Below are 13,272 nucleotides of genomic sequence, written 5' to 3'. Positions count from 1 at the left end.
TATCTGATTCCCCTCCTCTGTTTCCCCGCCTCTGATTCCCCGCCTCTGATTCCCCATATCTGATTCCCCGCCTCTGATTCCCCAACTCTGATTCCCCGCCTCTGATTCCCCAGCTCTGAATCCCCGCCTCTGATTCCGCGCGTCTGATTACCGGCCTCTGATTCCCCGCCTCTGATTCTCCATCTCTGATTCACAACCTCTGATTCCCCACCTCTGATTGCACATATCTGATTCCCCGCCTCTGTTTCCCCGCCTCTGATTCCCCAGCTCTGATTAACAATATCTGATTCCCCGCCTCTGTTTCCCCGCCTCTGATTCCCCAGCTCTGATTAACAATATCTGATTCCCCGCCTCTGATTCCCCACCTCTGATTCCCCGCCTCTGATTCGCCAGCTATGATTCCCCGCCTCTGATTCCCCAGCTCTTATTCCCCGCCTCTGATTCCCCGTGTTTGATTCTCTGCCTCTGATTCCCGGCCTCTGATTCCCCATCTCTGATTCACCGCCTTTGATTCGCCACCTCTGATTCCCCATATCTGATTCCCCGCCTCTGTTTCCCTGCCTCTGATTCCCCGCCTCTGATTCCCCATATCTCATTCCCCGCCTCTGAATCCCCATCTCTGATTCCCGGACTCTGATTCCCCACCTCTGATTCCCGGCCTCTTATTCCTGGCATCTGATTCCGGCCTCTGATCCCCGGCCTCTGATTCCCTGCTTCTGATTCTGATTCCCTGCCTCTGATTCCCCATCTCTGATTGCGCACATCTGATTCCCTGCCTCTGATTCCCCACCTCTGATTCCCCATATCTGATTCCCCGCCTCTGTTTCCCCGCCTCTGATTCCCCGCCTCTGTTTCCCAATATCTAAGTCCCCGCCTCTGATTCCCCAACTCTGATTCCCCACCTCTGATTCTCCAGCTCTGATTCCCCGCCTCTGATTCCCCGCATCTGATTCCCTGCATCTGATTCCAAGCCTCTGATTCCCTGCCTCTGATTCCCAACCTCTGATTCCCCACCTCTGATTTCCCATATCTGATTCCCCGCCTCTGTTTCCCCGCCTCTGATTCCCCGCCTCTGTTTCCCCATATCTGATTCCCGGCCTCTGATTCCCCGCCTCTGATTCCCCGCCTCTGATTCCCTGCCTCTGATTCCCCATCTCCGATTCCGCACATCTGATTCCCTGCCTCTGATTCCCCGCCTCTGATTCCCCACCTCTGATTCCCTGCCTCTGATTCCCAACATCTGATTCCCCACCTCTTATTCCTCATATCTGATTCCCCGCCTGTTTCCCCGCCTCTGACTCCCCTCCTCTGATTCCCCAACTCTAATTCCCCGCCTCTGATTCCCCAGCTCTGATTCCCCGTGTTTGATTCCCTGCCTCTGATTCCCTGCCCTCATTCCCCATCTCTGTTTCACCGCCTTTGATTCGCCACCTCTGATTCCCCATATCTGATTCCCCTCCTCTGTTTCCCCGCCTCTGATTCCCTGCCTCTGATTCCCAACCTCTGATTCCACACCTCTGATTCCCCATCTCAGATTCCTCGCCTCTGTTTCCCCGCCTCTGATTCCCCGCCCCTCTTTCCCCATATCTGATTCCCCGCCTCTGATTCCCCAACTCTGATTCCCCGCCTCTGATTCCCCAGCTCTGATTCCCCGCCTCTGATTCCCCGTGTTTGATTCCCTGCCTCTGATTGCCCGCCTCTGATTCCCCATCTCTGATTCACCGCCTTTGATTCGCCACCTCTGATTTACCATATCTGATTCCCCACCTCTGTTTCGCCGCCTCTGATTCCCCGCCTCTGATTCTCCATATCTCATTCTCCGCCTCTGAATCCCCATCTCTGATTCCCGGACACTGATTCCCCACCTCTGATTCCCGGCCTCTTATTCCCAGCATCTGATTTCCGGCCTCTGATTCCCGGCCTCTGATTCCCCGCTTCTGATTCTGATTCCCTGCCTCTGATTCCCGATCTCTGATTCCGCACATCTGATTCCCTGCCTCTGATTCCCCACCTCTGATTCCCCATATCTGATTCCCCGCCTCTGTTTCCCGGCCTCTGATTCCCCGCCTCTTTTTCCCCATATCTAATTCCGAACCTCTGATGCCCCAACTCTAATTCCCTGCCTCTGATTCCCCGCGTTCTATTCCCTGCCTCTGATTCCCCGCCTGTGATTCCCCATCTCTGATTCACCACCTCTGATTCCCCACCTCTGATTCCCCATATCTGATTCCCCGCCTCTGTTTCCCAACCTCTGATTCCACACCTCTGATTCCCCATATCTGATTCCCCGCCTCTGTTTCACCGCCTCTGATTCCCGGCCCCTGTTTCCCCATATCTGATTCCCCGCCACTTATTCCCCAACTCAGATTCCCCGCCTCTGATTCCCCAGCTCTGATTCCCCGCCTCTGATTCCCTGTGTTTGATTCCCTGCCTCTGATTCCCCGCCTCTGATTCCCCATCTCTGATTCACTGCCTTTGATTCGCCACCTCTGATTCCCCATATCTGATTCCCCACCACTGTTTCCACGCCTCAAATTCCCCGCCTCTGATTCTCCATATCTCATTCCCCGCCTTTGAATCCCCATCTCTGATTCCTGGACTCTGATTCCCCACCTCTGATTCCCGGCCTCTTATTCCCAGCATCTGATTCCTGGCCTCTTATTCCCCATCTCTGATTCCGCACATCTGATTCCCTGCCTCTGATTCCCCGCCTCTGATTCCCCGCCTCTGATTCCCTGCCTCTGATTCCCCATCTCCGATTCCGCACATCTGATTCCCTGCCTCTGATTCCCCGCCTCTGATTCCCCACCTCTGATTCCCTGCCTCTGATTCCCAACATCTGATTCCCCACCTCTTATTCCCCATATCTGATTCCCCGCCTGTTTCCCCGCCTCTGACTCCCCTCCTCTGATTCCCCAACTCTAATTCCCCGCCTCTGATTCCCCAGCTCTGATTCCCCGCCTCTGATTCCCTGCCCTGATTCCCCATCTCTGTTTCACCGCCTTTGATTCGCCACCTCTGATTCCCCATATCTGATTCCCCTCCTCTGTTTCCCCGCCTCTGATTCCCTGCCTCTGATTCCCAACCTCTGATTCCACACCTCTGATTCCCCATCTCAGATTCCTCGCCTCTGTTTCCCCGCCTCTGATTCCCCGCCCCTCTTTCCCCATATCTGATTCCCCGCCTCTGATTCCCCAACTCTGATTCCCCGCCTCTGATTCCCTAGCTCTGATTCCCCGCCTCTGATTCCCCATGTTTGATTCCCTGCCTCTGATTGCCCGCCTCTGATTCCCCATCTCTGATTCACCGCCTTTGATTCGCCACCTCTGATTTACCATATCTGATACCCCACCTCTGTTTCGCCGCCTCTGATTCCCCGCCTCTGATTCTCCATATCTCATTCTCCGCCTCTGAATCCCCATCTCTGATTCCCGGACACTGATTCCCCACCTCTGATTCCCGGCCTCTTATTCCCAGCATCTGATTTCCGGCCTCTGATTCCCGGCCTCTGATTCCCCGCTTCTGATTCTGATTCCCTGCCTCTGATTCCCCATCTCTGATTCCGCACATCTGATTCCCTGCCTCTGATTCCCCACCTCTGATTCCCCATATCTGATTCCCCGCCTCTGTTTCCCCGCCTCTGATTCCCCGCCTCTGTTTCCCCATATCTAATTCCGAACCTCTGATGCCCCAACTCTAATTCCCTGCCTCTGATTCCCCGCATTCTATTCCCTGCCTCTGATTCCCCGCCTGTGATTTCCCATCTCTGATTCACCACCTCTGATTCCCCACCTCTGATTCCCCATATCTGATTCCCCGCCTCTGTTTCCCAACCTCTGATTCCACACCTCTGATTCCCCATATCTGATTCCCCGCCTCTGTTTCCCCGCCTCTGATTCCCGGCCCCTGTTTCCCCATATCTGATTCCCCGCCACTTATTCCCCAACTCAGATTCCCCGCCTCTGATTCCCCAGCTCTGATTCCCCGCCTCTGATTCCCTGTGTTTGATTCCCTGCCTCTGATTCCCCGCCTCTGATTCCCCATCTCTGATTCACTGCCTTTGATTCGCCACCTCTGTTTCCCCATATCTGATTCCCCACCACTGTTTCCACGCCTCAAATTCCCCGCCTCTGATTCTCCATATCTCATTCCCCGCCTTTGAATCCCCATCTCTGATTCCTGGACTCTGATTCCCCACCTCTGATTCCCGGCCTCTTATTCCCAGCATCTGATTCCTGGCCTCTGATTCCCCATATCTGATTCCCCGCTTCTGATTCTGATTCCCTGCCTCTGATTCCCCATCTCTGATTCCGCACATCTGATTCCCTGCCTCTGATTCCCCACCTCTGATTCCCCATATCTGATTCCCCGCCTCTGTTTCCCGACCTCTGATTCCCCGCCTCTGTTTCCCCATATCTAATTCCCAACCTCTGATGCCCCAACTCTGATTCCCTGCCTCTGATTCCCCGCGTTCTATTCCCTGCCTCTGATTCCCCGCCTGTGATTCCCCATCTCTGATTCACCACCTCTGATTCCCCACCTCTGATTCCCCATATCTAATTCCTCGCCTCTGTTTTCCCGCCTCTGATTCCCCGCCTCTGTTTCCCCATATCTGATTCCCCGCCTCTGAATCCCCAACTCTGATTCCCTGCCTCTGATTCCCCAGCTCTGATTCCCCACCTTTGATTCCCCCCGTCTGATTCCCAGCCTCTGAATCCCCGTGTCTGATTTCCTGCCTCTGATTCACCGCCTCTGATTCCCCATCTCTGACTCACCGCCTCTGATTCCCCACCTCTGATTCCCCATCTCTGATTCCGCACATCTGATTCCCTGCCTCTGATTCCCCGACTCTGATTCCCCAGCTCTGATTCCCCGCCTCTGATTCCCCAACTCTGATTCCCCGCCTCTGATTCCCCAGCTCTGATTCACCGCCTTTGATTCGCCACCTCTGATTCCCCATATCTGATTCCCCGCCTCTGTTTCCCCGCCTCTGATTCCCCGCCTCTGATTCCCCATATCTCAATCCCCGACTCTGAATCCCCATCTCTGATTCCCGGACTCTGATTCCCGACCTCTGATTCCCGGCCTCTTATTCCCGTCATCTGATTCCGGCCTCTGATTCCCGGCCTCTGATTCCCTGCTTCTGATTCTGATTCCCTGCCTCTGATTCCCCATCTCTGATTGCGCACATCTGATTCCCTGCCTCTGATTCCCCACCTCTGATTCCCCATATCTGATTTCCCGCCTCTGTTTCCCCGCCTCTGATTCCCCGCCTCTGTTTCCCAATATCTAAGACCCGCCTCTGATTCCCCAACTCTGATTCCCCACCTCTGATTCTCCAGCTATGATTCCCCGCCTCTGATTCCCCGCATCTGATTCCCTGCATCTGATTCCAAGCCTCTGATTCCCTGCATCTGATTCCCAACCTCTGATTTCCCACCTCTGATTCCCCATTTCTGATTCCCCGCATCTGATTCCCTGCATCTGATTCCAAGCCTCTGATTCCCTGCCTCTGATTCCCAACCTCTGATTCCCCACCTCTGATTCCCCATATCTGATTCCCCGCCTCTGTTTCCCCATCTCTGATTCACCACCTCTGATTCCCCACCTCTGATTCCCCATATCTAATTCCCCGCCTCTGAATCCCCAACTCTGATTCCCTGCCTCTGATTCCCTGCTTCTGATTCTGATTCCCCACCTCTGATTCCCCATCTCTAATTCCGCACATCTAATTCCCTGCCTCTGATTCCCCATCTCTGATTCCCCATATCTGATTCCCCGCCTTCTGTTCCCCGCCTCTGATTCCCCGCCTCTGTTTCCCCATATCTAAGTCCCCGACTCTGATTCCCCAACTTTGATTCCCCACCTCTGATTCCCCAGCTCTGATTCCCCGCCTCTGATTCCCCGCATCTGATTCCATGCATATGATTCCCAGCCTCTGATTCCCTGCCTCTGATTCCCAACCTCTGATTCCCCACCTCTGATTCCCCATATCTGATTCCCCATCTCTGATTCCCCGCCTTCTGTTCCCCGCCTCTGATTCCCCGCCTCTGTTTCCCCATATCTAAGTCCCCGCCTCTGATTCCCCGCCTCTGTTTCCCCATATCTGATTCCCGGCCTCTGAATCCCCGCCTCTGATTCCCCGCCTCTGATTCCCTGCCTCTGATTCCCCATCTCCGATTCCGCACATCTGATTCCCTGCCTCTGATTCCCCGCCTCTGATTCCCCACCTCTGATTCCCTGCCTCTGATTCCCAACATCTGATTCCCCACCTCTTATTCCCCATATCTGATTCCCCGCCTGTTTCCCCGCCTCTGACTCCCCTCCTCTGATTCCCCAACTCTAATTCCCCGCCTCTGATTCCCCAGCTCTGATTCCCCGTGTTTGATTCCCTGCCTCTGATTCCCTGCCCTGATTCCCCATCTCTGTTTCACCGCCTTTGATTCGCCACCTCTGATTCCCCATATCTGATTCCCCTCCTCTGTTTCCCCGCCTCTGATTCCCTGCCTCTGATTCCCAACCTCTGATTCCACACCTCTGATTCCCCATCTCAGATTCCTCGCCTCTGTTTCCCCGCCTCTGATTCCCCGCCCCTCTTTCCCCATATCTGATTCCCCGCCTCTGATTCCCCAACTCTGATTCCCCGCCTCTGATTCCCCAGCTCTGATTCCCCGCCTCTGATTCCCCGTGTTTGATTCCCTGCCTCTGATTGCCCGCCTCTGATTCCCCATCTCTGATTCACCGCCTTTGATTCGCCACCTCTGATTTACCATATCTGATTCCCCACCTCTGTTTCCCCGCCTCTGATTCCCCGCCTCTGATTCTCCATATCTCATTCTCCGCCTCTGAATCCCCATCTCTGATTCCCGGACACTGATTCCCCACCTCTGATTCCCGGCCTCTTATTCCCAGCATCTGATTCCCGGCCTCTGATTCCCGGCCTCTGATTCCCCGCTTCTGATTCTGATTCCCTGCCTCTGATTCCCCATCTCTGATTCCGCACATCTGATTCCCTGCCTATGATTCCCCACCTCTGATTCCCCATATCTGATTCCCCGCCTCTGTTTCCCCGCCTCTGATTCCCCGCCTCTGTTTCCCCATATCTAATTCCGAACCTCTGATTCCCCACCTCTGATTCCCCATATCTGATTCCCCGCCTCTGTTTCCCAACCTCTGATTCCACACCTCTGATTCCCCATATCTGATTCCCCGCCTCTGTTTCCCCGCCTCTGATTCCCGGCCCCTGTTTCCCCATATCTGATTCCCCGCCACTTACTCCCCAACTCAGATTCCCCGCCTCTGATTCCCCAGCTCTGATTCCCCGCCTCTGATTCCCTGTGTTTTTGATTCCCTGCCTCTGATTCCCCGCCTCTGATTCCCCATCTCTGATTCACTGCCTTTGATTCGCCACCTCTGATTCCCCATATCTGATTCCCCACCACTGTTTCCACGCCTCAAATTCCCCGCCTCTGATTCTCCATATCTCATTCCCCGCTTTTGAATCCCCATCTCTGATTCCCGGACTCTGATTCCCCACCTCTGATTCCCGGCCTCTTATTCCCAGCATCTGATTCCTGTCCTCTGATTCCCCATATCTGATTCCCCGCTTCTGATTCTGATTCCCTGCCTCTGATTCCCCATCTCTGATTCCGCACATCTGATTCCCTGCCTCTGATTCCCCACCTCTGATTCCCCATATCTGATTCCCCGCCTCTGTTTCCCCACCTCTGATTCCCCGCCTCTGTTTCCCCATATCTAATTCCCAACCTCTGATGCCCCAACTCTGATTCCCTGCCTCTGATTCCCCGCGTTCTATTCCCTGACTCTGATTCCCCGCCTGTGATTCCCCATCTCTGATTCACCACCTCTGATTCCCCACCTCTGATTCCCCATATCTAATTCCTCGCCTCTGTTTTCCCGCCTCTGATTCCCCGCCTCTGTTTCCCCATATCTGATTCCCCGCCTCTGAATCCCCAACTCTGATTCCCTGCCTCTGATTGCCTGCTTCTGATTCTGATTCCCCACCTCTGATTCCCCATCTCTGAATCCGCACATCTAATTCCCTGCCTCTGATTCCCCATCTCTGATTCCCCATATCTGATTCCCCGCCTTCCGTTCCCCGCCTCTGATTCCCCGCCTCTGTTTCCCCATATCTAAGTCCCCGACTCTGATTCCCCAACTTTGATTCCCCACCTCTGATTCCCCAGCTCTGATTCCCCGCCTCTGATTCCCCGCATCTGATTCCATGCATATGATTCCCAGCCTCTGATTCCCTGCCTCTGATTCCCAACCTCTGATTCCCCACCTCTGATTCCCCATATCTGATTCCCCGCCTCTGTTTCCCCGCCTCTGATTCCCCTCCTCTGTTTCCCCATATCTAAGTCCACGACTCTGATTCCCCAACTTTGATTCCCCACCTCTGATTCCCCAGCTCTGATTCCCCGCCTCTGATTCCCCGCATCTGATTCCATGCATCTGATTCCCCAACTCTGATTCCCTGCCTCTAAGTTCCCAGCTCTGATTCCCCGCCTCTGATTCCCCGTGTCTGATTTCCTGCCTCTGATTCCCCGCCTCTGATTACCCATGTCTATTTCACCGCCTCTGATTCTCCACCTCTGATTCCCCATCTCTGATTCCGCACATCCGATTCCCTGCCTCTGATTCCCCGCCTCTGATTCACTGCCTCTGATACCCCAGCTCTGATTCCCCGCCTCTGATTCCCCGCGTCTTATTCCCTGCTTCTGATTCTGATTCCCTGCCTCTGATTCCCCATCTCTGATTCCGCACATCTGATTCCCTGCCTCTGATTCTCCACCTCTGATTCCCCATATCTGATTCCCCGCCTCTGTTTCCCCGCCTCTGATTCCCCGCCTCTGTTTCCCCATATCTAAGTCCCCGCCTCTGATTCCCCAACTCTGATTCCCCACCTCTGATTCCCCAGCTCTGATTCCCCGCCTCTGATTCCCCGCATCTGATTCCCTGCATCTGATTCCCCGCCTCTGATTACCCATGTCTGAATCACCGCCTCTGATTCCCCACCTCTGATTCCCCATCTCTGATTCTCCGCCTCTGATTCCCCGCATCTTATTCCCTGCTTCTGATTCAGATTCCCTGCCTCTGATCCCATCTCTGATTCCGCACATCTGATTCCCTGCCTCTGATTCCCCACCTCTGATTCCCCATATCTGATTCCCCGCCTCTGATTCCCTGCCTGTGATTCCCAACCTCTGATTCCCCACCTCTGATTCCCCATATCTGATTCCCCGCCTCTGTTTCCCCACCTCTGATTCCCCGCCTCTGTTTCCCCATATCTGATTCCCCGCCTCTATTTGCCCACCTCTGATTCCCCACCTCAGTTTCCCCATATCTGATTCCCCGCCTCTGAATCCCCAACTCTGATTCCCTGCATCTAATTCCCCAGCTCTGATTCCCCGCCTCTGATTCCCCGTGTCTGATTTCCTGCCTCTGATTCCCTGCCTCTGATTACCCATGTCTGATTCACCGCCTCTGATTCCCCACCTCTGATTCCCCATCTCTGATTCCGCACATCCCATTCCCTGCCTCTGATTCCCCGCCTCTGATTCCCCGCCTCAGATTCCCCGTGTCTGATTTCCTGCCTCTGATTCCCCGCCTCTGATTACCCATGTCTGATTCACCGCCTCTGATTCCCCACCTCTGATTCCCCATCTCTGATTCCGCACATCCGATTCCCTGCTTCTGATTCCCCGCCTCTGATTCACAGCCTCTGATTCCCCAGCTCTGATTCCCCGCCTCAGATTCCCCGCGTCTTATTCCCTGCTTCTGATTCTGATTCCCTGCCTCTGATTCCCCATCTCTGATACCGCACATCTGATTCCCTGCCTCTGATTCCCCACCTCTGATTCCCCATATCTGATTCCCCGCCTCTGTTTCCCCGCCGCTGATTCCCCGCCTCTGTTTCCCCATATCTAAGTCCCCGCCTCTGATTCCCCAACTCTGATTCCCCACCTCTGATTCCCCAGCTCTGATTCCCCACCTCTGATTCCCCATATCTGATTCCCCGCCTCTGAATCCCCAACTCTGATTCCCTGCATCTAATTCCCCAGCTCTGATTCCCCGCCTCTGATTCCCCGTGTCTGATTTCCTGCCTCTGATTCCCCGCCTCTGATTACCCATGTCTGATTCACCGCCTCTGATTCCCCACCTCTGATTCCCCATCTCTGATTCCGCACATCCGATTCCCTGCCTCTGATTCCCCGCCTCTGATTCATCGCCTCTGATTCCCGGCCTCTGATTTCCCGCCTCTGATTCCCTGCCACTGATACCCCGCCCCTGATTCCCCACCTCTGATTCCCCATATCTGATTCCCCTCCTCTGTTTCCCCGCCTCTGATTCCCCGCCTCTGATTCCCCATATCTGATTCCCCGCCTCTGATTCCCCAACTCTGATTCCCCGCCTCTGATTCCCCAGCTCTGAATCCCCGCCTCTGATTCCGCGCGTCTGATTACCGGCCTCTGATTCCCCGCCTCTGATTCTCCATCTCTGATTCACAACCTCTGATTCCCCACCTCTGATTGCACATATCTGATTCCCCGCCTCTGTTTCCCCGCCTCTGATTCCCCAGCTCTGATTAACAATATCTGATTCCCCGCCTCTGTTTCCCCGCCTCTGATTCCCCAGCTCTGATTAACAATATCTGATTCCCCGCCTCTGATTCCCCACCTCTGATTCCCCGCCTCTGATTCGCCAGCTATGATTCCCCGCCTCTGATTCCCCAGCTCTTATTCCCCGCCTCTGATTCCCCGTGTTTGATTCTCTGCCTCTGATTCCCGGCCTCTGATTCCCCATCTCTGATTCACCGCCTTTGATTCGCCACCTCTGATTCCCCATATCTGATTCCCCGCCTCTGTTTCCCTGCCTCTGATTCCCCGCCTCTGATTCCCCATATCTCATTCCCCGCCTCTGAATCCCCATCTCTGATTCCCGGACTCTGATTCCCCACCTCTGATTCCCGGCCTCTTATTCCTGGCATCTGATTCCGGCCTCTGATCCCCGGCCTCTGATTCCCTGCTTCTGATTCTGATTCCCTGCCTCTGATTCCCCATCTCTGATTGCGCACATCTGATTCCCTGCCTCTGATTCCCCACCTCTGATTCCCCATATCTGATTCCCCGCCTCTGTTTCCCCGCCTCTGATTCCCCGCCTCTGTTTCCCAATATCTAAGTCCCCGCCTCTGATTCCCCAACTCTGATTCCCCACCTCTGATTCTCCAGCTCTGATTCCCCGCCTCTGATTCCCCGCATCTGATTCCCTGCATCTGATTCCAAGCCTCTGATTCCCTGCCTCTGATTCCCAACCTCTGATTCCCCACCTCTGATTTCCCATATCTGATTCCCCGCCTCTGTTTCCCCATCTCTGATTCACCACCTCTGATTCCCCACCTCTGATTCCCCATATCTAATTCCCCGCCTCTGAATCCCCAACTCTGATTCCCTGCCTCTGATTCCCTGCTTCTGATTCTGATTCCCCACCTCTGATTCCCCATCTCTAATTCCGCACATCTAATTCCCTGCCTCTGATTCCCCATCTCTGATTCCCCATATCTGATTCCCCGCCTTCTGTTCCCCGCCTCTGATTCCCCGCCTCTGTTTCCCCATATCTAAGTCCCCGACTCTGATTCCCCAACTTTGATTCCCCACCTCTGATTCCCCAGCTCTGATTCCCCGCCTCTGATTCCCCGCATCTGATTCCATGCATATGATTCCCAGCCTCTGATTCCCTGCCTCTGATTCCCAACCTCTGATTCCCCACCTCTGATTCCCCATATCTGATTCCCCATCTCTGATTCCCCGCCTTCTGTTCCCCGCCTCTGATTCCCCGCCTCTGTTTCCCCATATCTAAGTCCCCGCCTCTGATTCCCCGCCTCTGTTTCCCCATATCTGATTCCCGGCCTCTGAATCCCCGCCTCTGATTCCCCGCCTCTGATTCCCTGCCTCTGATTCCCCATCTCCGATTCCGCACATCTGATTCCCTGCCTCTGATTCCCCGCCTCTGATTCCCCACCTCTGATTCCCTGCCTCTGATTCCCAACATCTGATTCCCCACCTCTTATTCCCCATATCTGATTCCCCGCCTGTTTCCCCGCCTCTGACTCCCCTCCTCTGATTCCCCAACTCTAATTCCCCGCCTCTGATTCCCCAGCTCTGATTCCCCGTGTTTGATTCCCTGCCTCTGATTCCCTGCCCTGATTCCCCATCTCTGTTTCACCGCCTTTGATTCGCCACCTCTGATTCCCCATATCTGATTCCCCTCCTCTGTTTCCCCGCCTCTGATTCCCTGCCTCTGATTCCCAACCTCTGATTCCACACCTCTGATTCCCCATCTCAGATTCCTCGCCTCTGTTTCCCCGCCTCTGATTCCCCGCCCCTCTTTCCCCATATCTGATTCCCCGCCTCTGATTCCCCAACTCTGATTCCCCGCCTCTGATTCCCCAGCTCTGATTCCCCGCCTCTGATTCCCCGTGTTTGATTCCCTGCCTCTGATTGCCCGCCTCTGATTCCCCATCTCTGATTCACCGCCTTTGATTCGCCACCTCTGATTTACCATATCTGATTCCCCACCTCTGTTTCCCCGCCTCTGATTCCCCGCCTCTGATTCTCCATATCTCATTCTCCGCCTCTGAATCCCCATCTCTGATTCCCGGACACTGATTCCCCACCTCTGATTCCCGGCCTCTTATTCCCAGCATCTGATTCCCGGCCTCTGATTCCCGGCCTCTGATTCCCCGCTTCTGATTCTGATTCCCTGCCTCTGATTCCCCATCTCTGATTCCGCACATCTGATTCCCTGCCTATGATTCCCCACCTCTGATTCCCCATATCTGATTCCCCGCCTCTGTTTCCCCGCCTCTGATTCCCCGCCTCTGTTTCCCCATATCTAATTCCGAACCTCTGATTCCCCACCTCTGATTCCCCATATCTGATTCCCCGCCTCTGTTTCCCAACCTCTGATTCCACACCTCTGATTCCCCATATCTGATTCCCCGCCTCTGTTTCCCCGCCTCTGATTCCCGGCCCCTGTTTCCCCATATCTGATTCCCCGCCACTTACTCCCCAACTCAGATTCCCCGCCTCTGATTCCCCAGCTCTGATTCCCCGCCTCTGATTCCCTGTGTTTTTGATTCCCTGCCTCTGATTCCCCGCCTCTGATTCCCCATCTCTGATTCACTGCCTTTGATTCGCCACCTCTGATTCCCCATATCTGATTCCCCACCACTGTTTCCACGCCTCAAAT

This window comes from Narcine bancroftii, unplaced genomic scaffold (genome assembly GCF_036971445.1).
Source record: "Narcine bancroftii isolate sNarBan1 unplaced genomic scaffold, sNarBan1.hap1 Scaffold_160, whole genome shotgun sequence".
NCBI classification, from domain to species: Eukaryota; Metazoa; Chordata; class Chondrichthyes; order Torpediniformes; family Narcinidae; genus Narcine; species Narcine bancroftii.
Note: the sequence above shows the minus strand (reverse complement) of the source record.